Source organism: Manis javanica, chromosome 12 (assembly GCF_040802235.1).
Source record: "Manis javanica isolate MJ-LG chromosome 12, MJ_LKY, whole genome shotgun sequence".
NCBI lineage: Eukaryota > Metazoa > Chordata > Mammalia > Pholidota > Manidae > Manis > Manis javanica.
In genome coordinates this window covers 58,742,418-58,768,580 of record NC_133167.1, presented here as the reverse complement: position 1 = coordinate 58,768,580, position 26,163 = coordinate 58,742,418, and the positions used below count along the sequence as shown (strand labels likewise).

General features: G+C 39.8%; 1 long non-coding RNA gene across 1 annotated transcript; it reads left to right on the top strand.

The window, feature by feature from the left end:
• Positions 1 to 6,875: 6,875 nt before the first annotated feature.
• On the top strand, positions 6,876 to 23,938 carry LOC118972800 (uncharacterized). The gene is made up of 4 exons (XR_005061888.2): positions 6,876 to 6,999; positions 7,403 to 7,467; positions 12,521 to 12,709; positions 23,689 to 23,938. It is a non-coding gene; the product is annotated as an uncharacterized lncRNA (long non-coding RNA).
• Positions 23,939 to 26,163: the final 2,225 nt, after the last annotated feature.

Sequence of the window (26,163 nt, the reverse complement as noted above, 5' to 3'; positions counted from 1 at the left end):
GTTCGATTCTGACACTAAGTACCTGGAGTTAGTGCAAACTCCATGGGTTAAGGGTTTAGTGCCACAAGAGTGTACCCACTTAGCCCAATCCCAAGACCCAGGTTGCCATCTGTATATCTAATTGACTGGCTATAAACAAGGGGGTTCTCATGACATCCTCTTTAGGTTTGATAATTTGCTAGAAAATCCCACAGAACTCAGGAAAGTACTTTTTTTCTATTACTGGTTTATTACAAAGGATACTCACCCAGATGGCAGAGATTCAGAGGAAAGGTATGGGGGCAGGGGTGTGGGGCTTCCAGGCCCTCTCGGCACTGTCATGTGTTCACCAGCCCAGAAGCTCTCCCAATCCCATGGTTTAGGGATTTTTATGGAGGGTTCGGTAGGTAGGCATGCTTGATTAAATCATTTCTGGGCACTGGTGACTGACTTAATCTCCATCTCCTCTCCCCTCACTGGAAGCTGGGGGTAAGGCTGAAGGCTCCGACCCTCTAACCCTCTAACCATGCTCGGTCTTTCTGAAGCCCTCTAGGGTCACCAGTTATCTCACCAGCATATGAAAGGTGCTCTTATCGCTCCAGAGATTACAAAGCATATGCTAGGAATCAGGGACACAGTAGATACCTATTTCTCATTGTAGCTAGGAACCAAAAATGTATTTATGGAATCATTATCTCACTCATATTTCTTTATTGCAAAGGACCGGGCAAGACTTCTTAAAAATTGGAGACCCTTTTTAGGGCATTCCTTCCTGGCTCTGCCTATCACCTCAGGTATTGGGACAGTGTCACTTCTCTTCCTGTCTTGGTGTCACATACTGGGCCTTCTCCATCCCTGAGTGCAGGCAGGGTCTTACTTCCATAAAAGTCCTCGGTTGTTCACAGAGAGTTGATAGTAGTATTATGGGCTTTTACATAACCATTTGAGGACCTGGGACTTCTACCACACAGCCTACACCATCAAAACAGATCAGGTTTTCACACCACGCACTCCTGGGAAGTCCTGTGTTCTTGTAGTTTTGCATTCTGTGACTGGCTCTGCTAGGTGCCATAAAACCTCATCTGTCCTGTGTGCGACCTGACCCTATGTTGAGGGCAAACTGGTGGGTTTTGTCTTTAGCCTGGCCCCTGGTTTTTTCTAGGGTGTGGTCGTGACCAGACATGAGGGACCTCATTCTTTCTTTCTCCCCAGGCTCTGCTTTTTGAGAATCTGACCACATGAGGCAGAGACCTCTGCAAATCAGAACCGGGTTCTCCAGATTCAGCTTCGAGGTTCTGATTGGTTCGCCAAGGACAGCTGATAGCCTTGCTGCTCTTCCTCCTCCCGAATTAGCTTCCCTAAAAAGTCAGAATTCCGTACCCCTCACGTGACTTGGGCAGTCTGAGCTTCTCCAGTAATGGGTTGCAGTGTCGCTCCTGCAGAATCTGCTTTAACAGGGTCAAGTTCTCCAACCATGAGCGCACCCTCCGCTGTGGTAAAAGGCTTTCAGTACACAGGGTTTTTTTCTCTTTTCACTGGTGTGTGATCAGAAACTTGACATTCAAGTGCCAGCACCTGTCACACGATGGAAAGCCGAGTCCACACATGCAGAGTCTTCAGTTGTAACCAGAGGCACACTGGTGGTTGGGGCCATTTGAAGTTCCTGCCGCAGGGTTCTTGCCAGCTCTCTGTTGAACGGTGTGGCCGCTCCACTGCCCAGATCTGCCGCGTGCACCCTTCCCTTCCTCTTCAGGGAATGGGTCTGGGAAGCGTACTTGGAATCCACGCTACTGTGCATGGATCAAGTTGAAGTTCCCACCTGGGAAAGTCTCTGGGCTGTGGGAACTATCCATTATTTCTCCTCTCTATTCAAACTCTGGCTGGGCAGGAACAAGTTGTTCTCTCACATGGGGCCTCTAGTATAGCTCCTTGCCCTCATAAATATTTGTTGAATTAAATTTAAATATATCCACAGCAGTAAGACACACTGCTTAATACATATAATCTTCACACACCACTCAAGGAAGGACAATATCAACGGGGAAATGGAGGCTTACATGCACACCGTTAACCTTAAAAATAAAACTGTCAGTTATTTGTCTAACAAAAAATGGTTTTATCCAGGAAGAGCAGAGAATTGCAGTTCGAGAAAAAAGCTGTGGCAAAGTCCAGAGAAAAAAGGAGCTGAGTGCTCTTTTTTTTTTTTTTTTTTAACATGGTGACCAAATTCTTGCATAGTGAATAAGTTCTTACATGGTGAACAGTACAAGGGCAGTCATCACAGAAACTTTCGGTTTTGATCCTGAGTGCTCTTTTGCAGAGGAAAAAGGCCTGGTTGGGAGGGCTGTTCTAAGCAAAAAGTCTACTGGGGGAAGTTGGGAGGTCCATGTAGCGTGGTTCTCATTGGCTGAGCTGTGGCAGTCTCTCATTGGCTGGGCTCTTGCGGAGAGGCAGGAGAGCCTGTGAAAAATCTTCCCTGGTCCTGCGGGGTTATGAAGTAGCTAAAGCAATATGGGCTTGCAAGGTTTCCATCTCTTCCAGCCGGGTATGCGTTTGGGGAGGGAGGTGGGACCCGTGAACTTCCACCGCTGGCCTCCGTTGCCACGTCAGTGAGGTTTCCCTTTATGAATTCTCACAACATCTAGAAAGAAGGCTGTTTAATGAATGTGCAAATTCTAAATACTGAGCAGGATTAGGAAACCGCATTTCTTGCTCTTGGAATATTTGGCAAGGATCCGCTTTCCTCTCTGCATCTTCAGGCAATCGCCTCTGTTTTCCTCAAATTATTCAATTCAGCCTGATTCTTTTAAACAAACTCATATTTTTACAAACTACACAGGTGAGAACCACTGGTGATGATGGGGTGGAGTTGATTGGATCTTGAGGAATCAACTCTGCCCTTAAGGAGCCTGCAGTCTAGCGGCTCCCCTTCTTCCTAGCTATGTGACCTTGGGCAGATTACTTCACCTTTCTGTGCTTCTGTTTTCTGTAACACTGGTATAGCAATAGTACCTACCTTGTGGGGTTGTAATGGAGGCTAAATGAATTCAAAGTATAATGTACTTAAAAGTGTGTCTGGCACACAGAAAGCACTTAATAAATGTTACCTATTGTAAGTACTCAGTATTATAATTACCACAGTCATTATAGTCTGGCTGCTATCTAAGACCCTCCTCCCTACCCCATTCACTGAGCTCTGATGTTCCATGGTTCTCTGACAATAACATAATGAACGAGATGGACCCTGTCTGTGATAAAGGCTGTGTGCTGGCTGAAGTGGACCTGGAATTACAGAGGGCTTGATGCAAAATCTCAGGCTACTACTTCATTTTCTTCATTCTTTGTTCACAAGGGGCTAAATTCAGCTCTAAAGGGGTTCAAAATGGCGGTATTAGGTAGCTGATATGCGTTGCATTTCCTGCAGTGTTTCCAAATCAGGGTTTTCAAATCCTTAAATTGATTATCAATATACTTATCCTGAGAAATTATGTATTTGGAAATGCTGTTTTAGAGGTTCTGCCCTAGTGGTTTCTACAATGTTCTTTATTTTTAGCATCCTCATACCGTGGATTCACCTTAGGGATTAAATTGCATTCTAATAAGATTTTCTAATAAATTGCCAATTATGCTCCTGGGGAGGATCCAAGTGGGACCTATTTTTTTTTTTTTTTTTTACTGAGGTCAGCTCTATTGTTTTAGAAGGATCAATTGCGTTATAGTTGTTTGAAAACCAAACCAAACCCCAAACCCCTTGCCACCAAGTATGTGAAACGCTGGCACTGAAAATGCAGGCAGCAGCTCTAAGTGATTGGATTATGGTTTCTGACTGTGCCCAGACCCCACACTGCTCCCAGCATGAGGAGCCGTAGTGCCAAGCACCCTCTCATCCTCTCCTGCAGGAGCCCGGCTCTCAACACAGTCCCGAAGGTTCAGCAATGGATGTGCTTGCCATTTCTGTTGAGAGGCAGAGGTTTGTAAATATTGTGAAAGTCCAGAATGAAAAGGTTAAACTAGTGCATTTTGGCTGGGTGAGGATTAATTAGGAGATGATTTGCAAAGACTATTATGTGTGTGCTAAATTTACTGACCCTTTCTCCCCCTGTATAGAATGAAGCTCTATGCGCTGTGCTCATTATCCTCAAATGTTTTTCTCTGTATCATCATCTCATTCATTTTATTTGGTAGTTTTAAAATGTACTAATTTGAACGGTAGGCTTCACTGATTCTTGGGAAAAGAACATTTAAGAGGCACAACTGTGCAGGCCTTAGGAGAACTCCTTATGATCTTTGGGGGGTTCTCTGGCACTAAGATTGGGTTCCTGGTTCAGGTTGGCAAGGATCCCATCAGATACCCATCCAGTGCTCTGGGAAGCAGGCATGTTTGAATGTCCTACAAACAAGTTTTCAAACCAAAGTTTAGTACTGACTTGCTGTTTTGTGACTATTTAGGGACCATGGTCTATTTTGTTGATTAATTAGAATCATTTTTCATCTATTTATGTTTTCTTTGTCAGCCTTCGTACCAATCGTTGCTCTGTTGCAGTGCTGTCAGTCAACCCTAAAAAAAAAACCAGTTATTTTACTAGCAAAATGAGTTTATTTGGGAATAGCAGAGGTGCAGTTTGGAACAAGAACACTGTGGCGAAACATAGGCAAACCTTGAGAACAAAGGGGTGGGACTTGCTTTTACAGGGGAAAGGAGGAAATCAGGGAGGGTTGTTTTGAACAGAAGTTGATTGGAGAACAAGAGTTTGGGGTTGTGGTGGTTTCTCTTTGGCTGCAAGTGATGGTTAGTGCATTGTTCCTGGGGTAGGGAGGGCTCTACCTTCTTTTGCTTAAAAACAAGAGATAAAATTCCTATGTAAAAAATATCCTCCCTTGTCAAGAAAACTCTTATCTTCCTCCTTCCTGCTGGTTACACAGGCTGCAAGGAGTGTATGACAGAAGTGTACCCCCTGCCACATCTCCCCCCGCGCCCCCCCCGCCACCCCCTCACCACCTGAGGCCCCCTCCCACCACTTCAGGGCCTTCTGACTCCATCTTAAAGGAGGTTTCCTTATTTATTTTCACATGCTGCAAGGACAGGCTTGGGGGAGGGTTCAAGGTGAAGCCCTAGTGTTCTGGGAGGGCCTCACTCTGCTGTGTCTGAGCACCCTACAAAATGCAGAAGTTTCTCCTGCCTGAGAAACCCTCAGGTTGCCAAGCCGGCAGATGAGAGCAGAGGAGGATTCTGGTAAGGACAGGGAGCTTGAGCCAGAGGGGCAGGCTGGCTGGGCAGTTTGCTGATTCTAGCCTGAGGTGGCTGATGGGAGACATGAGTATGGAAGAAGAGGGCTCCTCTGCTTTCCAGGTGCTCTGGGTCCCAAGCAGTGGAGAGTCCAGGGCAGCGAACAGATGCTGATGGGGCAGTCGTAGGCCACAGCACAGTCGGCTCATTTCTCCCTGAGGTCTTCTGTTTATCCCTGGCTCCATTACTCATAGACTCTCTACTTCTTGGCCTTGTTCGTGTAATGGTTTGAAAAAGGAAGTTTTAACTGAAAGATGGAGGAAACAGAGCTCTGTTGGACATCTTTCTCCCATTTGGTTCTGGCTAGAAATTTTGGTAAAAAATATGAGACGGCAAGAGGTTATAGAAATAAGGAATCAAATGTGTGGTTTTATTTGGGTTTAATTGACTTCTGCTCCCTGTTATACTTTAAGCAAACCTTAATTTAAATACACAAATCTCGACTGTAGAAAGACATCATTTTAAGAATTCAAAAAATTGTGTATAAACCTTCGTCATACTTCAGAACAAAATCTCTTGGCTTGTTATAAATATGAATTAATTATCAAAGAAGGAATTTCCTGCAACTTTTCAAGAGCATGTGTAATTGTGGAAGTCAACTAGTTCAAGACAGTAAAGGGTGGGCTGCTCTGAGTGTTTGCCCAGCCTTTGGCACATTAATGTTAATCCGTAATGAGGATATTTTGACTCTTTGGGCTGCTCTGCATTGCTGCATTTTAAATTGGTACTTGCTACAGGCAAAGTTGAAGGTGAGGGGCAAGTCTCAGTATCAGCAGTAGCTAGATGAGCTTTAATGGGACTCAGAAAGATGGAGTTTCCAGGGCTTTGACATTTTATTCTCTTGTTATATAGCAGCTATAAAAAAGCCAGTAACATTTTCCTGTCTTCCTTACTGATACACACCAGTAATAGGAGAAACGAGGGACCCAGTCTCATGCCTAATTTGGTAACTTAAATGGTAAAAGGAGCTATGAGATACTCAGAGCAATAGGGCTCATGTCAGCAGGTTCACCCAAGCAGAAGTGCCCTGCGGAGGTGATTGAAATGGGGAGATGTTTCATGTGAAGGTCCCTTTCCTGAAAAGTCCAGTGTGAACGATTACCGAAGACCATTTCTAAAGTTATTTCTATAATGTGCATTTGCTGAAAATGAAAGAAAATGAAAGATGCTAATGTTAGAATATTATGAAGTTGAATGTAGTACACATCAGGACATTTCACATTTAACTTAATGGGTCACCCAAGTGTTCACTGACCAGTTGCTTTCTTAAACTTGGAGACTAATGTTTTTTTCCTTATGCAGTGGTTTGCTCTGTACGTGGCTTTAAAAAAAATGTGGGATATTATAGCATTGAAAATATTACTGATGCAGATTTTATTCCCAGATGATTGAGTCTGTTTAGATATGTCATGCTCATAAAAGCTCATGTTTATTGAAGAGGGTTATTACATTTACTGCAAGATTTCATAAAGACCTTTTTAGGTGAAAAATACAGGTAGAATGGTTTGAGTGGGTGCTTTGTAAACCTTTTACAGGGCCAAAAAAAAAAAAAAGTTCTAAGTGCAAATGTCTTATGTGGAAAGTAAAAGTAATTTGTTTTTCTCATTAGGTGCCAGACCGTAGGCTAACCTGAAGACGACAGATTTTGAGATCTATGAAGTCAGAGTCAGCTTTCTTTAACAGAGGACTGCTAGTTGCTAACCTTCTGTATCAAAATGAGCCTTCATTACAAGGTTAGCTACAAACATATAAATGTCTACTTGGTTTGGGACAGTTCTATTTGAATCCTAGATATATTGTTGAGAGAATTGCAGTGCATTTAGTTTAATTCACACACACACACAGTTATAGAATCCAGTGTAATTAAAGATATTCATCACTATGTTCACTGAAACTGGTACAATAAGAGTATCTCACACTGTTTCTCTTCATTACTATGCAAGGCCAGAGCTTATATTTCTTGACTTGGAATGATGCCAGAGAGTCATTTCGGTATTTGAGCTTTATGCATTATTATTAATTGTGATGATGTTGACGTACCTTTCAATATTTGTGGTACTTCACAACAATTTTTATTAGCTGTTTCTCTTAACAGCTGAATCAGATCAAGGAAAATTATTTACTATTCTGTTGCAGGTGAAGAGCAGAGGCACAGGAAGATACATGACTTCTGGAGCACATGTGGATTGTTGGCAGAGCTGGTATGATAACTTAAAATCCTGTATTTTTACATTCTGACACTGACACTCTTCTCACAAATTCTCTGTTTTTGAGAATATATTTTCATATTAGAAGTTTAAGATGTATTTGGGAAGCTAAACAAATCCCATTGAGTGCACAGTGTTGGGTACATCATCGGTTTTCAGTATTAGCTAAGGAAATGTATAAATGTTGGATGTTGAAAACAAGGTTTTCAAAATAATGCTTTGTTTGTATAAAAGTAACATATTTTGAGTTAATTAATAGTAATTGAAGTAAGATACCCAGTTAGTGGATAACTTGGATATATTGTGCTTCAGAGTTAAGTGATAAATCACTGCAGGATAATAATGAGAGCATATGTCTCCAACAGCTTTTCAGAGAAGGTGTGATGTTCTATACATAAACTAGTGGACCAAAGAGGTGGTGAAGATTTATTTCTTATCTGTTGGCAGAAATAGATTTCTTTCCTTAGCCTAATAATAATGATGCATTAACAATGTTTATACAACAACCTCAGTTAAAATTATAAAACAAACGTACTATAATTAAAATGCGTACAAACCCCAAAGAGCCATCCCAGCCTGAATATTATCCCAGGAACCTAGCTGTTCCCTGCATATGGGGGAGATTTAACAATGCCAATGCCATATACCAGTGGCCACTGACAAGACAAGCACATGATCCCATCACTTAACCTGTACCCATCAGTGCCCTTGTATTTGGCTATCATACTGTTCTTGAAACGTCTGGATCTGGTGTCTTGATAAATTCTAATTTGGGCAGTTTAAATACAGTTCACTCAATTTCTACTCAAAAAGTAACATTCTAAATATCCTTTCTTCAAAATTATGTTGTGTAATTGTATCACTGAAGAACATGGCTATTCTACAGGAGGAACCCCAAGCTCTGTGTTACACAGAGCGAGCTCAGCTCACCACTTCCTTCTGCACCGATCAGGTGAGCTGGCTGCTGCCCATGTCATCAAATAGGGCAGGATAGACACCTGTCTCTGTTTTTAGACCGTCTATCAGATCACTCATCACGGGGTCCATTTTTCAAACTTCTTGGATTTTGAACAATGTAGTAAAATGAAACAAGCCAATTTTCAGTTTGTTTTTAAGGGTGTTGTCATAGGCAGTGCTGGGAATCTGAATTCTAAGCTTAATACAACCTGTGTTTATACAGTATAAATGGTTTTTAACTAGACTCTATTAATCAGACCCAATTTTGACCCTGGGCTGCATTTGAATCACCTTTGGCCGTCAAAGAAGCAGAGAGGGACTCAGGACCAAGCAGCACAGCCTTGTTATGCCTGAAGGGGTGGCTGATCCAGGACACTTGAGATTGTCCTGTGTTTGTGGGGGAAATACTATGATATATTCCCCTGTTGAATTTGGGGATTCATTCAACAAATGCTTATTGACCACCTATTCTGTGAGAGGCACAGGGCTGAATCTGCTAAGGCCTCAGATTAGAGACTCTGTAAATAGAGACTGCAGAATGCTCACTAATTAAGTATGTTGATGGCCTGGACCTCGAACCCTGGAGGGGACATTCCATTCTGATAATGCTGGCAGCTTGGGAAGAGGCACACTGAAACGAGGCAGCAGAGGTCACCCAGAAAACAGGCATAACCACTCTGTTTATCATGTTCAATAAAGTGTTGGGCAAAAGAATGTATCTAGGCTTGTGTGACAGCAGAGTCTACTTGTCCCTGTCACCATATCACCTGTTTTGCCAGCAATACATTTCCAATGACTGAGCACATTATGCACAGTAAGTGGGATTAGAGTGTTCCAGGAATCTTTAATGCCCTCTTATCTTGTCAATGGTTTCCTTAGGCAAATACTGATTCTGAAATGTGCTTCTTAAATATATAGTTGTTTCAGGGAATCAAATGAAATGGGTGCTGTAACTTTCCTTTCTGCCATTTGTTTAATCACTGTCTCACCCTCATGTACACCTCCACCCATGCTCAGGAAAAGAAACAATATCACACTGACACACAAAACAAAGAAAACAAAAGCCAAATTCCCCAAATGGTTTGGATCACCAGTCTTGCGAAGATGTGAGGCAGTTCTGAAATTTGGAATCCCTGCTAACTAAAAGGAAGGTTTCCAATTCTCCCTCCCTGCCATTGACTATTTGCATAGCCTTAAATAACATCATAAAATCAGATACTTGCAATAAAAATGCTATTTTAATTTTCAAAGTCTACAAATCCTAGGGAGGGCTCTTTGCTATTATAATTATAACATTGTAAAAACTGAATGAAGAATAATAGAAACAACCATAGCAGCAAGGAAAGCTAATACAGTGCTGTGTACTAGTTACTGTGCTGAGGGCCTTTATGCATTCACTCATTTAACAATTAACTGTGAAGGAGGTACTATAATTAGCCCCATTTTATAGACGAGTACATAGGGGTTTAGTAATTAAGATCACATAGCTAGTAAGTGACAGAGCTACATTATGGACCCAGGCAGCTTGGTTCTAGACCTGGCATTCTTAAATACTCAACTGTACCCTTTTTGTAAAAAAAGGTATACTTATTTATGCTTTACTAATCCAGTAACTGACAGTGGTAAATCATCTACATGCATACATTCTTTCTTTTGGGCTTAATCTATCTTGCTGAAAAATTTCCCTTTTGCACACATGCACATTAAACAATGAAAACTGTGCAAAAGAAGTAAGTCTCTCACCCACTTCTGTTACTTTCACGTTCCCTAGGCAGAGGCAAACCTTGTCCCCAATTGCTTGTGTATCCTCTTAGAGATATTCTGTGTCCATACAAGCTGATATTTCAAATCACGTTTTACAAATGTTTGAACTTTGTGAACAGACAGTTTTGAACATCAGCCTACACAAATCAGTGACACTAGATGTGTCCTGGAAAACCAAGATACCCAGACACTTAGACCATAGTATTCAGTTGGGGATATTGGCTAGGACACTGAAGCTTATGCTGTCCCCAGTTTATGGGAAGCACAGATAAGAAGGTTATAAATGTGACATGTTCAGTCTATGGGGATCCAGGTAGACATGGGCTTCCTGCAGCACCACAGAGGAGGGCCCGCAGAGCCTGCTTCCAGGACAGTCTGTCTCAGAAAAACGTTATTCCAGTGGAGACACCAAAATCTCGTTAATATGGGGACATGTGTACAAACCAAGGTAAAAATATGGGAGTTTAGAAATCAACTCTTTGTTTAAAAAAAGTTTATTCTCATTGGTCTAGCAAGTTCACTTCTCGAAATTTATCCAGACTTAGCTATATGGAGTTCATGATAGCTGTTTGGCAACAAACTTAAATGACCAATAACAGAGACTGGGTTAAATAAATTACATTAATTGAATAGAAAATCACCTAGCCATTAAGAAGATGACAAAGAATATTAAGTGATATCAAAAAGTGTTTACAATACATGGCTAAGTGAAAATAGCAACATATAGAAAAGATGTGTTTAGAAAAACTATTTATTATGTATGAAGAGTATAACAAGAGAGGCTATGGGTGAGAGCTAGAGGAATGATTTACAACAAATACTAACCTCTTCTAGGCAGTAATAGGCAATTTTAATGGAGGCTTTTCATTGCTTGTTTAAAAATCTAAAAAACTTAATGAATACTTCTTGCTTGTATTAGAAATAAAACAAGAAGATTAATTTTTTTAAACATAAGAATAGTTGATTAACTCTTGAAGCAACCAGTTGCAGATTATTCATTAACCAGTTATTTAAATAGCTTTATCTTGGGTACAATCTAATATTTTTTCAAACATCTGCTAGCTTGTCTCCCTCCTACCTTTGAAAATGAACCCTTTCATGATCCATTGATTAAAATAGCATGTGAGCCCTTCACAATGTCTTTGGATTATTATCTGGCAAGCAGTTACTGTTTTTAATTTAGACGTGTTGTAGAGCTTTGTTGAGCAGTTCCCAGACTCTTTCACCTTAGACTCAGTGGTAATAATAGTTAACCCTGATTGGACTTCTACCTGAACCAGGCACTGGGCGAAGTGCTTCACAAGAGGAATCTCACTGAATCCCTAAGGGACATGGACTACTACTGTCTTCTCTTCCTAGATATGGAAACTGAGGCTCCAAGAAGTTATGTAACATGCCCAAGGTTTCAGAGTTGATAAAGCAGAGGGGTCATTATTCCAGAACTTGGGTTCTTAATCAGTATAAAGAGCTATGCTGTCATCTATGACTGTCCCATCTCAGATTTGATGATAGAGGGTTTTAAAGCATCTTATAAGTTCCATTTTGTAGACAACGAAATCAAGCCAGGAAATGGGTGATCTTTGCTCAGGAAGGTGATCTTTGGAGAGGTGGATACAGTCCAGCATCCCCTGGGTTTTGCCTCTGCTTTTAGAGCTAACTCACTTTTCAGGAGAATGTAAACCACTGCAGTGTCCTACATGGCACTGTGATGAAGTAACAGGAAATGTAATTTTTGAGCCACTCAGTAATGGAGGAGATGGAAAGCTTCCCATCTCATCTTGCTTATTGCTCATTGTGTACACAGCACTTGCCCATCAAGATCATTTTCAAAAGATGATTACTTCAGTGTGCCCAGGTCTGCAGGACATAAGTATGTGGGCAGTGGTGGTAAGAGATATAATTATTCTTAATGGGAAGATATGGAGGTAATGAGTTGAATGATCATGTATATGTAATGTTTGAGTTCCAAAGCCCAATGAAGTAATTAAGCAAGCTGCAAAAATGCAGGGAAAAGAGGCTGAAATGAAAAGAACCAGAATAATGTACCTTTTGAGTAACTGTCAACTTTCTTAGGGAGGAGTCGAACAAAGAAGAACTCTTTCTATTCCTTCTATCCATCTCACATCTATCTACCCATCCGTCCATCCCTCCCTCCACCCATTCATCTATCTATCGTGCTTGCCCAGGCTATAGGCAAACACTCTATTTCTTAGAGAGCTAAATATTTGTTGGTGGCCAGTTTTTCCAAGTTATCAGTTCAAAGGATAGCATATAGCTTCATCTTTATCGGGTGCATTCACATATCGGAGTCCCTCTCACTCTTCAGAGCTGCAGCAGGAGAGAGCGGAAATTGTCCCCAGCAAGGACCAGAAGTTCTGAGCGCGCTGCGTCCCCTGCTTCCCGGGCGGCTGATCTCGGGACACATGCCAGTTCCCCCCTCAGGGGCGCGGCTGTGGCAGGATTCGAAGAACTGGAGAAAGGGGTTGTTACCACAGAACTGTGAACCCGGCGCCTGGTAAGTATGGTCGTTATTATTACAGTTCTGCCGGAGAGCAGGTTTCGTTTTCCTGCTTCATAAACGAAGAGAACGAGGCGGAATGATTTGTCCAAAGGCGGAGAACTGGTTGGAGGTAGAGAAACCAGATTTTCTGCTTGTTTTCAGTACAGAGTGGTGTGTTCTAAAAAAAAAAAAACGAAGAAAAGAGAAAGAAAAAAGGTTTGATGGTTGATCTTGGCGATCCCGTGATAAGGCTGGAGTTGTTCAGAGCATCAATAATAGAAGATGCTCTAAAAATTACATTTTTTCAAATGGTGGATGAAGAGAAACTATTTGTAAACATGTAAACCAATCGAATCAAAGGGTACTTTGGAGGAATACTAAACCAATATATTAGTCTTCTGAAGGATTTATGGAGTAAAAGGCAGGGAGGAAATGGCTAGATTAGGGCTGTCCAGGGAGCAATTAGCAGCACTTACCAACTATTAAAGCACTTTGTCCTTAGAAAAACAACAACAGAAATCAGAGAGAAAGGTTTCTTTTTCCCTTTAAATATGCAGGCTCTCTGATGCTGAAAGCAAAAATGTTGCTGTGAAGTTTGCAAGAAGTTGTCCTATGATTAATTCATGTTGCAGCTTTTAAGATTCTGTATAGTACTACCTTGGGTTAAGATTTTGTCACTGTCACTAATAAGTTTCAGGCCAAATCGGGAATTTAAGGAGACCTAAAAGGCCGAAAAAATTGTTGAGGGATGTTAATGGTGGCCCAGTAGGTGGCAGCCTCCCCTCTGAATTAATGCCATGCTCTTCTCCAGCAAGAGGCTTGGGCACAGAGAGGGTGGGGAGAGATTCTGGCATCATTTATAAAAATTCTTACCCCCCACCTTTTTTTTGAGGTGCATTGGGGAAAATGGCAAGTAAGGAAGATATGGCATTACAATTTTTTCCCTCTCTTATTCATACTGTATACTTATTATAGACATTTAGGTAAAGTACTTCTTATTTGAGGGTGTATTGCTAGGTGTTGCACGTCTTTCCCATTGCTTGGATAGTCTTTCTGTTTTGCCTCCACTTTGTAAAAGATATTGGTTTTCTTTAGATAAAGAACAAATAAAGTACGTGCATAGGCATAAATGTAGTTTTGGGAGGAACAAAGTTTTGTTCGTGTTTTCTTTTCCATCTGAGTGAAAAAACAAACTGCGAGCTACCCTCTCTTCCCTACTAAGCATCTGTGAACACTGATGCAGGCTTTGTGATTGCAGCCACTCCTCACAGAGCCTGGTGTTCTGACATTTCATTATGATGCCCTCAGTCACCCCGCAGAACACCTGCTTCATCTCCTGTTGTTAGAGGGTAAGGGTGGCCTGGTCGGTCTGCTGCATCTGGAGTTGTAGGGTCAGCCACTCCGACTAATCCACATGCCTCTGTATTTTTTGGATAAGGAAAAGGAAGGAAGCTGCTGAGTACATGGGGGAAGGAGAAGAACTAGCTTCATGGATTCTTTATTTTGTACCAAGCACTGTACTAGTTACATATATTATCTCATGTAATTCTTACCAAAAAAGTGAAGGGGCTTGGAGTGATAGGAATGGGATATATTGTGTATCCATTTTAGGGATGAGAAAACAAAGGCTCAAAGAGGTTTAAAAACTTGCCAAAGGTTGCTCAGTGTATGAAACAAAAGATTTACAGTAGGGATGTTCAAATTTATTTCTAATTCAACCATCCCATTTAAAATAGGTATTGGGCTATGTAGAACAAGGGCTTTGTCACCAAAACATACCTATTGCAAACTCTATTACTTAGTATGACTCATGCATTTAATCTTTTTCCATCTAAAATCCTTTAAAAACCAGAAATATGTAGTTCTGACTCTCAACCTGAACTTGAACCACATTTGCCCTAGAATTCAGACTGGTGTGGACATTATCTAGAGGACCTGGTGGGCTAAACTTTAAGGATTCATTTGCATGAGGAGGAGGTGTTCAAATTTAGACAAAGACTTGCTTAGAGATTGGAAGAGAAAGGTCAGTAGGAAGTCTGTGTTTTAGGCTTCCTCTAATCCAGTCTGAGTGGTAGAAATCAAGGACTGACAATAAAATCTGAAAGAGTTGTTTGAAAACTCAGTAAGACTTGGGGAACACAATATATTGTGGGCTTAATATAAATGAGGTCAGAAAGGTATGGAGGAAAAATGTTTTCAGCACCATTCAAATGTATAGTGTCAGCCATATCAATTTTGACTTTGACTTTTTGCAGTATCATTATCAAATGAGAATGAGAATTCTTATCTTGGTGCATGGGCTGCAGTTAGAGAAGTATTTTGTAATTGTTGTGGTGCATCAGGGAAACCCCATTTATCCAAAGAAGAAATAATGGCTGAATGCTTTGTATTGGGTTTGGGATTTTTGAGGCAGACGGCTCGAGCATAGCCTCAAATTATACCATGAGGGCAGCCCTTACTTGATTCACTAAAAAGGCAACTCTGGTTCTCACCCATTTAATGGGTCTCATGAGGTGTGATTCATGAGGAGGTAATGAGCAGACAAGAAATCTTGCTTAATTAGGTCTTCATTTGATATTAACATGATATTAACATGATCTGTATTCCCTTTTATTCCCCCTTCCTGCCATCTAACCCATTTCTGAAGGGCAGAGTAATTAGTAGAAGAAAAGGGACAGGCCTCAGCCAGGCTTGGTGAATATGGGTAATGCTTTTCTGAAAATAACTTCCAGAGGGAGGAGGACATGATTGTTGCTGTCTTCAAATATTTGAAGACGTATTTTGTGAAAATGGTATTATACTTAGTTTGTACTTTTCAAGAGTTAGAATTTGGTCCAGTATGTAAAGTCCCAGGAAGAAAGACTTCAGCTCAGTGTAAGGGAGGACTTGGAGACTGGCAAAGCCATGCAGAGGTGCAGTGGGCTGCCCTGAGAGAGAGTGAATTCTGTGCCACTGGAGATGTTCAAACAGAAATCAGAAGCCACCTGGTGGGATTATCCTAGAAAGAGGGATTAGGAAGGGTCAGAATAGGTGACCTTTAATATTCTTTCTAATCCTGAAATCCTGGGATTCTATGAACATAAAACTAGACTGCTTGAATTATACTAAGTTAAGTGAAAGTAATTTTTTATTTAAGTAAAAGACCTTTTCTTGTGACGTAGGTGGATCCAATCTCCCAAACAAAACAAGAAAGCTTAGGGTTCCTTGACCCTTGAATTTGACATAGGAGGGCCCCAACCTCCCCATTTCATGGATTGAAAATTGTATAAGTGATAAGATAAATCTGCTACTTCTCAGTGCTGTTGTGATGTTGCCTCTGAGAGTAAGTGCATTGCCTCTATTTTATTTCTGCATCATCCTAGTTGTGAAGGTTAGTTGCTTTACTGGTAATCCATTTCACAACAAATATTTTGTGACTTTTTGTAACATTTACTTAAGATTTGGAAGTTATAAGGTGGGAATTCCATTGTATAACTCACAGCCTCCCTTCATTTCCTGCTTATATTACCCTCTATCTTTCTTTCCCTTTCTTAGAACAAAACCAGATTTTTGTGCAAATTAGTTCTGTGAACACCTAGGCTTTTCAAGATCTGGTCTTCTAATCTGAATTAGTCAGGATAAATGAGATAAAGCTTCTGTAACAAATTAACTGTAAAATCTTAAAGGCTACCACAACAGGAGTTTACTTCCTTCTCTTTGTAGATGTCTAGTATGGGCTATCAAGGAGCTCTAGTCCATAGAGCCACTCAGGGACTCAGGCTGACAGGGGCACCACCATTTGAACACATTTAGCATTCCTGTATGTTTCTACTGCAAAGCAACACAGGGTGTCACTCTAATAGCCCACTGGTCAGAAGATACTCCACATAGCTCCACTAAATTTTTAACGGGCTAGGGAATACAGGGAAACCATAAAATAGTTGGTGAGCATTACTATTTCTGCCTCCTACCCCAAATAAGAATTTACCCAGAAAAGATAGCTCCCTTCTCAAAAGGAATTCTCATATCTCTTACTAAAAGAATGATATTTTCTCCTTTGACTTACACTCCTTTTCTCAACTTAGTATGCTACAATTCAGCAATAACCTCTGAGATAAATCCTTAAATTAGGAAGGTAAGAACTCTGCTTGGCAGAGGTTGTATTTATGTTTGTTGCAAACTTAATGGGCACTAATTGAAAAGTTAAGATGAAGCCATAACTATCTAAATGCATTACATCAGACTAGCTTGGAGTCACAAATTATTCTGATTTAGAAAGAAAGCAATTATGGGGATGTGGTCTTTATTCTTTTTTTTTTCCTCTCTTTTTTTTACTTTTGGTGTCATTAATATACAATCACATGAGCAACATTATGGTTACTAGATTCCCTCCATTATCAAGTCCCTCCCCATACCCCATTACAGTCACTGTCCATCAGCATAGTAAGATGCTGTAGAGTCGCTACTTGTCTTCTCTGTGCTATATTGTGGCCTTTATTCTTTTATTTTTACTATGCCTATATCTTTTTTTTTCTTAGCACTTTACATGTGTTATGTTTTATTTTATTTTGTTATCATTAATCTACAATTACATGAAGAGCATTACGTTTACTAGGCTCTCCCCTACCCCAAGTCCCCCCGACAAACCCCATTACAGTCACTGTCCATCAGCATAGTATGATGTTGTAGAATCACTACTTGTCTTCTCTGTGTTGCACAACCCTCCCCTTTCCCCCATCCCCCATATTATACATGCTAATCGTAATGCCCCCTTTCTTCTTCCCCGCCCTTATCCATCCCTACCCTCCCATTCTCCCCAGTCTCTTTCCCCTTGGTAACTGTTAGTCCATTCTTGGGTTCCATGATTCCGCTGCTGTTTTGTTCCTTCAGTTTTTCCTTTGTTCTTATACTCCACAGATGAGTGAAATCATTTGGTATTTCTCTTTCTCCGCTTGGCTTATTTCACTGAGCATAATACCCTCTAGCTCCGTCAATGTTGTTGCAAATGGTAGGATTTGTTTTCTTCTTATGGCTGAATAATATTCCATTGTGTATATGTACCACATCTTCTTTATCCATTCATCTACTGATGGACACTTAGGTTGCTTCCATTTCTTGGCTATTATAAATAGTACTGCAATAAGCATAGGGGTGCATCTGTCTTTTTCAACCTGGAGTGCTGCATTCTTAGGGTAAATTCCTAGAAGTGGAATTCCTGGGTCAAATGGTAAGTCCATTTTGAGCATTTTGAGGAACCTCCATACTGCTTTCCACAATGGTTGAACTAATTTACATTTCCACCAGCAGTGTAGGAGGGTTCCCCTTTCTTCACAACCTCGCCAACATTTGTTTTTTTTTGTCTTTTGGATGGTAGCCATCCTTACTGGTGTGAGGTGATATCTCATTGTGGTTTTAATTTGCATTTCTCTGATAACTAGCGATGTGGAGCATCTTTTCATGTGTCTGCTGGCCATCTGAATTTCTTCTTTGGAGAACTGTCTGTTCAGCTCCTCTGCCCATTTTTTTTATTGGATTATTTGCTTTTTGTTTGTTGAAGTGTGTGAGCTCTTTATATATTTTGGATGTCAAGCCTTTATCGTATCTGTCATTTATGAATATATTCTCCCATACTGTAGGGTACCTTTTTGTTCTATTGATGGTGTCCTTTGCTGTACAGAGCTTTTCAGTTTGATATAGTCCCACTTGTTCATTTTTGCTTTTGTTTTCTTTGCCCGGGGAGATATGTGCATGAAGAAGTCACTAATGTTTATGTCCATGAGATTTTTGCCTATGTTTTTTTCTAAGAGTTTTATGGTTTCATGGCTTACATTCAGGTCTTTGATCCCTTTCAAATTTACTTTTGTGTATGGGATTAGACAGTGATCCAGTTTCATTCTCTTACATGTAGCTGTCCAGTTCTGCCAGCACCATCTGTTGAAGAAACTATCATTTCCCCATTGTATGTCCATGGCTCCTTTATTGAATATTAATTGACCATATATGTTTGGGTTAATGTCTGGAGTCTCTATTCTGTTCCACTGGTCTGTGGCTCTGTTCTTGTGCCAGTACCAAATTGTCTTGATTACTATGGCTTTGTAGTAGAGCTTGAAGTTGGGGAGTGAGATCCTCCCCACTTTATTCTTCTTTCTCAGGATTGCTTTGTATGCCCATATCTTTTGAGCTAGGAATTCCTTAGCCCAATCTTTAATAGCATTGGTTTGTATGTCAATATTTCCACCATTCAAGAGTGGATTATTTACCTCTAGTTAAAGATGTTTGAGGATTTTTACTACTTTTAACAAATTTGATGGTAGAAGGGAGATTTTCTTTTCTTTTTCTATTAAGGTATCATTGATATACAATCTTACAAAGGTTTCACATAAGCAACATTGTGGTTATTGCATTCATCCACATTATCAATTCCCCCCCCACCCCATTGCAGTCACTGTCTTTTAGCATAGTGAGATGCTGTAGAGTCACTACTTGTCTTCTCCATGCTATACTGCCAGAAGGAAAATTTTCTAATCTATGTTTTAATGTTTTCCCAAATTTGGTCTATCTTTTCAGAAACTGCAATTTACTCTGAAAAGTTCAGGTTTGATATTTTTGCTCAGTGTCAGCAGTGTGTTTATAGTTACGGAATGTACTTTGCCTCTTGGTTTTTTATAATTGCTATTTCTGGTCCATGATGCTAGGTAGGGTATTTTGTCAGTGAGGCACTTTATTGCCCACTTAAAAAAAAAAGGTTTTTAATTTAGGTTCTAGTCCCCTTGTCTGTTCTTTTTATTTTATCTTATTATTATTAAAATTTTTTTATTGATGTGTAGTTGATATACAAGCTCATATTGGTTTCAAGTATGCAACACAGTGCTTCAATAGTAACCCATATTATTAAATCTTCATCCACACTAATGTTGTTACTACTGTCAACACAGGAAGACGTAACAGAATTATTGGTTATATTCTCCATGATGTACTACCATCCCTGTGACCAACTTACATTATGATTGAGAATTTTTGTGCTCTTTTATCCCCCTCCCCCTCCCCCACACCCACCCTAACCCCTCCCCCATGGTAACCACCAGTCACTCTCCTCAGTGTCTGTGAGTCTACCGCTGTTTTGTTCATTTTGTCTTGTTTTGTTTTTATATTCCACAAGTAAGTTAAATCATGTGGCATTTGTCTTTCTCTGCCTGGCTTATTTCACTTAGCATAATACCCTCTAGGTACATCCATGTTATTATAAATGGCAGGATTTCATTCTTTCTAATGGCTGAATAATATTCCATTGTGTGTGTATATATATATATATATATATATATATATATATATATATATATGGATAAAGAAAATGTGATATATATATCCATTCATCAATTTACGGACACTTCGGTTGCTCCAATATTTTGGCTATTGTAAATAATGAAGCAATAAACATAGAGGTGCATGTATCTTTTCAAATCAGGGATTTTTTTTTCTTCAGGTGAATTCCTAGAGGTTGAATTACTGGGTCATATGGTATTTCTGTTTTTAGTTTTTTGAAGAACCTCAATACTGCTTTCCACAGTGTGTGCACCAATTACATTCTCACCAACAGAGTAAGAGGGTTCCCTTTTCTCCACCTCCTCGCCAACACTTGTTATTTCTTTTCTTTTGGGTAGTGGCCATTCTCACTGGTGTGAAGTGATATCTGATTGAGTTTTTGATTTTCATTTCCCTGATGATTAGCTATATGGAGCATCTTTTCATGTGCCTGTTGGCCATCTCTATTTCTTCTTTGTAAAAATGTCTGTTCAGGTCCTCTGCCCATTTTTTAATTGGGTTATTTGCTTTTTTGGTGTTGAGGCATATGAGCTTTTTAGATATTTTAGATGTTAACCCCTTATCAGACAAATCATTTACAAATATATTCACCCATACTGTAGGTTGCCTTTTTGTTCTGCTTATGGTGTCCTTTGCTGTACAGAAGATTTTTAGTTTGATGTAGTCCCACTTGTTCATTTTTTATTTTGTTTTGCCTGCCCAAGGAGATGAATCCAGGAAAATATTGGTCATGCTTATGTTTGAGAGATTTTTGCTTATGTCTTTTTCTAAGAGTTTTATGGTTTCATGTCTTATGTTTAGGTCTTTAATCCATTTTGAGTTTACTTTTGTGTATGGTGTTAGATAGTAATCCAATTTCATTCTCTTGTGCATAGCTGTCCAGTTTTTCCAACACCAATTATTGAAGAGACTTTCTTTTCCTCATTGTATATTCAAGGCTCCTTTATCATATATTAATTGACCATATATACATGGATTTACATCTGGGCTCTCTAGTCTGTCCCAGTGATCTATGGGTCTGTTCTTGTGTCAGTACATACTGTTTTGATTACTGTAGCTTTGTACTAAAGCTTGAAGTCAGGGTGTAACAGCCTGGCTTTGTTCTTCTTTCTCAGGATTGCTTTAGACATTCAGGGTCTTTTGTGGTTCCATATGAATTTTAAGATTATTTGCTGTAGTACATTGAAAAATGCCATTGATGTTTTGTTAGGAATTGCATTGAATCTGTAAATTGCTTTGGGCAGGATGACCATTTTGACAATATTAATTCTTCCTATCCATGAGCATGGGATAGATTTCCATTTATTTGTGTCTTCTTTAATTTCTCTCAGGAGTGTCTTATAGTTTTCAGAGTACAGGTGTTTCACCTCCTTGATTAAGTTTATTCCTAGGTATTTCATTCTCTTTGATGCAATTGTAAATGGAATTGTTTTCCTGATTTCTCTTTCTGCTAGTTTGTTGCTAGTATATAGGAACACAACAGGTTTCTGTGTATTAACTTTGTATCCTGAAACTTTGCCAAATCCAGTTATTAGTTCTAATAGTGTTTTGGTGGAGCCTTTATGGTTTTCTATATATAGTATCATGTCATCTGCAAATAGTGCCAGTTTTACTTCTTCCTTACCAATTTGGATGCCTTTATCTCTTTATCTTGTCTGATTGCCACGGTTAGGACTTCCAGTACTATTTTGAATAAAAGTGGCGAGAGTGGACATCCTTGTCCTTTTCCTGATCTTAGAGGTAAATCTTTCAGCTCTTTGTAATTGAGTGTGATGTTAGCTGTGACTTTGTCATATATGGCCTTTATTATGTTGAGGTACCTACCCTCTATACCCATTTTGTTGAGAGTGTTTATCATGAATGGGTGTTGAATTTTGTCAACTGCTTTTTCTGCATCTATTGAGATGATTATATGGTTTTTATCCTTTTTGTTAATGTGGTGTATCACATTGACTAATATACAAATATTTTACTATCCTTACATCCCTGGAATAAATCCCACTTGGTTATGATGGGTGATCCTTTTGATGTATTTTTGAATTCAGTTTGCTAATATCTTGTTGAGGTTTTTTGTGTGTATGTTCATCAGGGATATTGGTCTATAGTTTTCTTTTTCTGTGGTGTCTTTGTCTGGTTTTTGTATTAGAGTGATGCTGGCCTCATAGAATAAGTTTGGAAGTATTCCCTCCACTCCTATTTCTTGGAATACTTTAAGAAGGATGGATATTAGCTCTTCTTCAAATGTTTGGTAGAATTCAGCTGCAAAGCCATCTGGTCTTGGACTTAAGTTTGTTGGGAGTTTTTTGTTTACCAGTCTAATTTCATTACTGGTAATTGGTCTGGTCAGATTTTCTGCTTCTTACTGGGTCAGTCTTAGAAGATTTCCCCTTGTCTACTCTTAAGCACATTTTTTGTAAACTCTTCTGAAAGATAAACATGTGCATGTGCAGGATGCCTGAGGCAATTCCTATAAAGTGGTTAATGTCAACACAAGTGAGAAATATCTTAGGAACATATGGTATCTGAAAGTGCCATATTCATGCCAAAAACAAACATGCAGTTTACCAAAATGATCAACTAGATAAAACAAAACAATAACACCTGCCAAATTAAAAATGCTGTGAAAGCATTTTTAATATTGTTTTAGTCATAAATGTTGACAGTCTCTGACCCTGGCCTCTCTGCTAGTGAGGGCACTAAGACCCAAAGGGACTGAGTATCATCTAGAGCATGGTGAGAATTCAAAGGGCCAAATGTGTGTTTTGTGTTGCCCAATTATAAATAATATAGTACTCCACAAAAATCAAGTGTGGAGGTAATGAGAAGGCCGAGAGACAAAGAATCAGCAGCTTTCTGCCATGTTTACTCATTCTTTCCTTCACTTAAACATGCATGGAATTCTTACTATGTGTCAGATGCTGTGGCAGGTTCTGGGGAAAGAATTGAGGACAAAATCTCTGTCCTCAAGGGGCCCATTCTCTGTTTTTCTAACATTAGTTCAAATTTCATCACTTATTCAGGACCAGACCTCCAGACACATAGACATCCCTCTTCATAGGTTCTAGGCTTTATTGGCTGGTCTCTTCCAATATGCTTCCTACTTTTACCTTAAATGTTTATCATAATACTGATATCTCTGAATTATTTTACCATACACCTCCCCTTAAAATGGAGATAGCTTATCTTGGGAAAAAAGTTCTAATCTACCAAAATTTATAAATTTTGAATAATGCAAGATCCTGAGCAAAAGGCACAAAGGCTGGGTAGTGTGGGTATGGGCACAGGGACAAGTTCAGAGTAGGAGAATGTAGGGCCCTATGGGCTGCCAAGATTGGTGGGTGTGGTGAGCTGCATCTGAGAAGGGATGGGGATCTTAAAGAGGGGCTGGAAGGGCCTTGTCAGATTGTTCCAAAGGCTTTAACCAAAGGACTACTTATGTAAGTGGGAGAGGGATGAGGATAAAGGGGAGCATCACAGGATGCTGAGGCACCCAGACAGCCGTGACAGCAGGAAGCCATCATCATGCAGCATCGCAGAGAGGACAGAGTCACAGGAGCCCACTGAAAGAGCTCCAATGGAGGGATGTCTGTAATGATAGAGGCACAACCACTATCAACTAAAGTGACTCAAGAAGGGAGGGAGGAGAAGAAATACCCAGGCTTCCCCTGCTTATGCCTTCTGACCTCTTGCAGGAACCTCAAATTGGTCAAATCCAACCAGAAGACAACTGGCAGTGGAACCTGAGTGGTGCTGTCCAGAGGAAGCCCGCTTCCTGAAGCAGAGGACTGAGTGGAGAAGGGGAGAGAGTGGATCTGAGTTGGGGACAAATGGAGAATAACTAGCACATACTTAACAAAGAAGAAAAACCTCCAAACATGTGAAAATACAGAATAGAACAACAATTCCCCATCTAGCCATGACCCAGCCTTAATAGTTATTAATATTTTATATTTGGTGGAATGGAATATATTTTATATTTCATTGTTTAAAATAACCCACTTAACCTATATTAAATCTCTCACTGATTGAAAAACAGAGCAGTTTGTTACACTGAGTCTTATTGAAAGCCATGTTCTATACTAGTTATCTTCTTGCTATTTGAAGAAGTTGGAAAGCTAAAAGCTATGTTTCTTGGGTTGTATTGCAGCTAGGATTCTGCATGTGAATTATGTTCTGCCCTTAAAATAGACTTACATGCAATTTGGAAGGCAGACTTTAGGAGGCAGCTATCTCCCTGCAGTGGAGGAAGCAAGCTCTGCCAGATGCAAGTGTTGACAGTTATTGGATTCCATGTTCCACTGTGGAGATGCTGTCTCCCAGTGGGTAAGGAATTTGTAGCAATGGTGTTTGGCCTTGAAATCCAGTCTGGTGGAGGCCCCCTGACTTTTACTCCTTGAACCATCGTTTGAAACAACCCAATTCCCCCTGTTACATCTCTTACTAACTGAAAAACTTTGTTCAGTTTTTGTTTGTTGCACCAAATCCTGATCCTTATACTAGGTCAGTATACTTATGGAACTTGATTGCATTCTGAAGAGTGATGTGAATGCTTAGAGCTTACATGAAAAAGATGGAGATTTGTTGAAACACAAGAAGCATTGTTTGTGGAGTAGTAGGTGATACTTGGTTTTGAAATTCTAAAAAAAGGTGTTGGGAGAATTCATTTTCAAATTAATAGGCAGTGTTATTTAATAAAATGCTCACTGGGGCCATAAGAAATTGGTGTTCTAGAAGTAATGATGGATGAGTTGCAGAAGGGCAAAAATGGAACCTAGGAGGTCTCTGGCTCAAGGAACGTGATCTGTGGCACATTACTGGATGGGCAGTATTTGGAGTGTGTAAGTTTGATAGTTTCTATGTAGCATCAGTAATATGTTATTGATGGATTATGGATGAAAGTGTCTGCATTACATTGCTAACAGTGTGTATTTGCCAAAGCTGCTAAGACTGAGACATTAAATGGGATATTAAATTCTTCCAGAGTAAAACAACCTGTATGCTGGCTGGTCCCAAGGGCAGTTTCCATTATTACCTCATGGCAACTTAAAGCAGAAATCAGCATTTCCATAAATTCATCATAAAGAATCCATTTGCACTAAGCATTTATGAACAATGAAAGTTTTACTGAAAGTTTCATAGGAGCGACTGAAGATGTGATTTACATTGCACATGCTAGAGTATTTCACCAAAGAAAAATTCCTTTAAGACTTATCTCTTTTCCCAAATCAATCTTTTATTTGGCCAGTAGCCATAAAATTGGCTTCCCTCTCACTTACTTTATGGAAGCCATATTCTTGGCAAGTCTATCACAGATATCGATAGACATGGAGGTGGACAATGGAGGATGGTTGGGGCAGTTTATGACAGCAGTAGATTCCTGACATCAGATGAAGGTGAGTTCTCCAAACACCTCCTCTAATATCTTTAATGTACTATAGTGTTTACAGGGTAATACCCAGACCTGTGTGTGTTTTTCTTTCCAGTTGTAAACTGAGATAATAGCATTTTATTCCATCTTCTTTTCTATTTCCATTCTTGTCAGATTATCAAGAAACAATTTCCTGTTTCCTGACAATAAAGAAGTAGATAACTATAGTATCCTGTTCTTTAACTGCTTCAGTGGTTTTGTATGTGAGAAATCATATGTAGGCTCAGCTCCAAAGATCCTGGAGACTCACTGTTTAACCTGTCAGCAGCCATGGGTAATAATTTCTACATGTAATTGCCACATAAATGCTTAAATAATATAACAGAAAACTGTCAGCTAAAAATGAAATTACAAAAGCGATATAGTATTGGGGGCTCCACCATTTTTAAGTATCTATCACGTTTTTACAGATATTTTCTCACTTAATTCCCTCGACACACCTTAAGGTAAGTGTTATCAGCTACATTTAATAGTTGAAGAATCTAAGAAAAGTTAATTCATTCATCTGGGTCATAGAGATAATGAATAGTGAAACTTAGAATCAATTACAGGTGTGAGTTGGAAGTGTGTGTGTGTGTGTGTGTGTGTGTGTGTGTGTGTGTGTGTGTGTGTGTGTGTGTGTGTGTTGGGGGATCAGGGAAGAGAGAGAGCCAGTCCAGCTTCCCAGCTAAAATTGAAGGGAAAATGTTAGCCTTATCCACTCGTTGAGACTATAATGAAAAGACAGAAGATGTAGCAG